Source organism: Megascapheus bottae, unplaced genomic scaffold (assembly GCF_031878675.1).
Source record: "Megascapheus bottae isolate mThoBot1 unplaced genomic scaffold, mThoBot2.hap1 HAP1_SCAFFOLD_368, whole genome shotgun sequence".
Classification (NCBI taxonomy): domain Eukaryota; kingdom Metazoa; phylum Chordata; class Mammalia; order Rodentia; family Geomyidae; genus Megascapheus; species Megascapheus bottae.
The window spans coordinates 27910-31203 of record NW_028327312.1 but is presented as its reverse complement, the minus strand read 5'-3'; positions in this window follow the sequence as shown (position 1 = coordinate 31203).

Here is a 3294-nt window from a genome sequence, read left to right as displayed (position 1 = left end):
ACAGGGTCAGAAAATCGTTTCAAAATTAGGTCAAACATAAGGTTACTGGTGTGAGAAAACCATCCTAAGTAGAAAGAAGAGAAACTTAGAAGAAATGGGATCCATAACGAATTGTTAATGATATCACAGTGGGAATCATAACCAAGGAGTAGAAGAGTATATGATGATGGGAATAATTCATTAGGTGAATAGAAAAGATTATAAAGAATCTTTTACCATTTGAATATTACTATATAAATGTCCACACATATGCATAGGTGGTGATTTTGAAATTTAGAAGTTTAATTAGCTAGCTCAGAGACTTAAGTTTCTGTTTCCTGGTTCAGGAGAAATTTTGGCCTATTATTGGATGAAATAGAGAGCTACTGAAGATTACTGAGTAGAAGAGTTGAATGACAATGGAAAATTTTATTTGTGTAAAGAAATAAAAGAATCATTAAGATCTGAAAGTTGAGTCAGAGTGTGCCTCTGAGATAATATCAATGAAGTATTGCAAGCAGTGGTAAAGAAAATATCTAGATAGCACTATTTACTATAGCAAAGATATGGAAGCAACGCAGATGCCCCTCAGTTGATGAGTGGATCAACAAGATGTGGTATTTATACACAATGGAATTCTAGGCTGCTGTCAGAAAGACTGACATTGCCCCATCTGTAAGGATATGGAAAGACTTAGAAAAATCATATTAAGTGAAGTAAGCCAGACTCAAAGGAACATAGGCTCAATGGTTTCCCTCATTTGTCATAATCAGTAGATACCTTGGGCTCTCGTAGCAGAGATTTCCAATAGAGCAAAACCTAGATACACAAGGCCACATAGTATGACACTACATGAAAGGACCTCCAGGATATAGAAACACAAGCCATATAATGAGTGATTGTTGTCTTTAATGTACTATGTTATCTCTCATCTCTTTTGCTGTCCCTCTGCTGTCTTAAATTGTTACAGTATTTCACCTTGTTATCGGATATAGTGTATATATGCTTATTTAGTTATTTGAAATCGGATGGATAAGGAAGCAGGGAAAACAAGATGAGGGGCGGGCGGGGGTGGGGAGAGGGAAATGGGGACCAAGACATGAGAAAGGGTATCAATGTTTGTGAAGTATTGCATCTTCTATCTGGTGAATATAATGTAACCCTTCTATTAATTACAATAAAAATATATGAAAAAATAGGTAGTAAAAGAATGTGCTAGCCTTCTAGCTCTATGGCAAAATACCTAGGAAAATCAGCTTAACGGTGGCAACATTTGTTTTGGGATATAGTTTCAGTCTGCTTTGGGGAGAAGCAGAACATCATGGTAGCAGGAATATGTGGAGGAGGAAGCCATTTATTCACGTTAAGTAGGCAGGAGAGAGAGAGAGAAGAGAAAAAGGAGAGAAGTGGAAGAAGGAGAAAGAGAATTGAAGACTGGAGAGCAGAGATAGAAGAGAAATAGGAGAGAGAAGAGAGCAGAACAAACATCAATTACAAGGACACATTTCAGGGATGCATTTAACAACCTTAAGTCCCAGCTCAAATTGGAAAGTTTTTATCCCTTCCCAATAGCTCATCAAATTATGGACACATGAGTAGGTTGATCCTTTGGTGAGAACAAAGTTTTCATGATCCCACCACTTTGTAAAAAGCATATCAGCAGGCAATCGAATCTTTAGCATATAGCTTTGGGGCAACATTTTAGATACAAGCCATAACAAAGAGGAATATATCTTAGGGGACATTAATTTCATTTTTAATCATGAGCTTGATACGCAACCAGAAATGAACAAGAGGAGCAGAGATTAAAAATAGAATAAATATGGTCAAAATATATGCGTGTTTAGAACTGTTATAATAAAACCTCTTTGTTGTTAAGTCTGGGAGCTTAAGCTAGCATGTAAGATATGTGAAAGAAATCACCAAGTGTCCAAGTGGTAAGAGAGGAAGCAAAGGTTATTAACTTTCCAAGAGGTAAGGGACCAGATGGCATAAGAATATTGTTCATGAATAGAGTGAGTGAAGGCTGGAGTTGATGAGCATTTCAAATGCTGAAGGAATGTATTACTTATGTTTCATAGTTTTTGCAGCTAGTTGTTCAGGAAGCTGAAGTCTCTCAGGGTTTTTGCTAGGTGGTGCAGTACAATCCTTTCCAGAAGTGAGTAATACAGGTAGGGTTCTGTTTGAATACAGAACAGTTTCTGCAAAACAAAGGAAAAGAGCCTTCCTGACAGGTGGTTCCTCAAAAGACTTAACCTAGAGCTCCCCTATGACCCAGCAATTCCACTAGTTGGCATTTACCCTGTTGTCCAGAAACAAGGACATACCACATCCACTATCACAATGACGTTCATTGCAGCACTATTTACCATAGCAAAGATATGGAACCAACCCAGATGCCCCGCAGTTAATGAGTGGATCAACAAGATGTGGTATTTATACACAATGGAATTCTATGCTGCTGTCAGAAAGAACGACATCGCTCCATTTGTAAGGAGATGGAAAGACTTAGAATAAAATCATTTTAAGTGAAGTAAGCCAGACTCAAAGGAACATAGGCTCAATGGTTTGCCTCATTTGTCATAATCAGTAGAAACCTTAGGCTCTCCTAGCAGAGATTTCCAATAGAACAAAACCTAGACACATAAGGCCATATAGTATGATGCTAAATGAAAGGTCCTCCAGGATATAGAAACAACAGCCATATAATGAGTGATTGTTGTCCTTAATGTACTATGTTATCTCTCATCTCTTTTGCTGTCCCTTGGTTACCTCGAATTGTTACAGTATTTTACCTTGTTATCCGATATATTGTATATATGTTTATTTGGTTATTTGAAATTGGATAGGGAAGGGGGGAAAACAAGATGAGGGTCGGGGGTCGGGGGAGGGAAATGGGGACCAAGACATGAGAAAGGGTATCAATGTTTGTGAAGTAAAGCATCTTCTATCTGGTGAATATAATGTAACCCTTCTATTAATTACAATAAAAATATATTAAAAATGATTCTGAGCTGGAGAATGGGCTGCTGAAGAATTTCGAGGAAGTCCTCCCAGGAGAAGATAGTCAGTGCGCCATGCCTTGGGAGTAAGACTGAGTTATAAGAACAGAGCACATGCATGGCACTCTGGAGACCATGAAAATCACAGGTGGTGTTGTTGAGTTTGAATCAATAGCATGAATTAAAGGTAGAATGATTTCCTGATATGAATGGTTTTCTCATGTGGAGTTGAATGTTACTGTTGTTGAATGAAGGAACAGGAATCAAGACACTTATTTTGTAGTAGTCACATTCTGATTTCCTGGAACTTCAG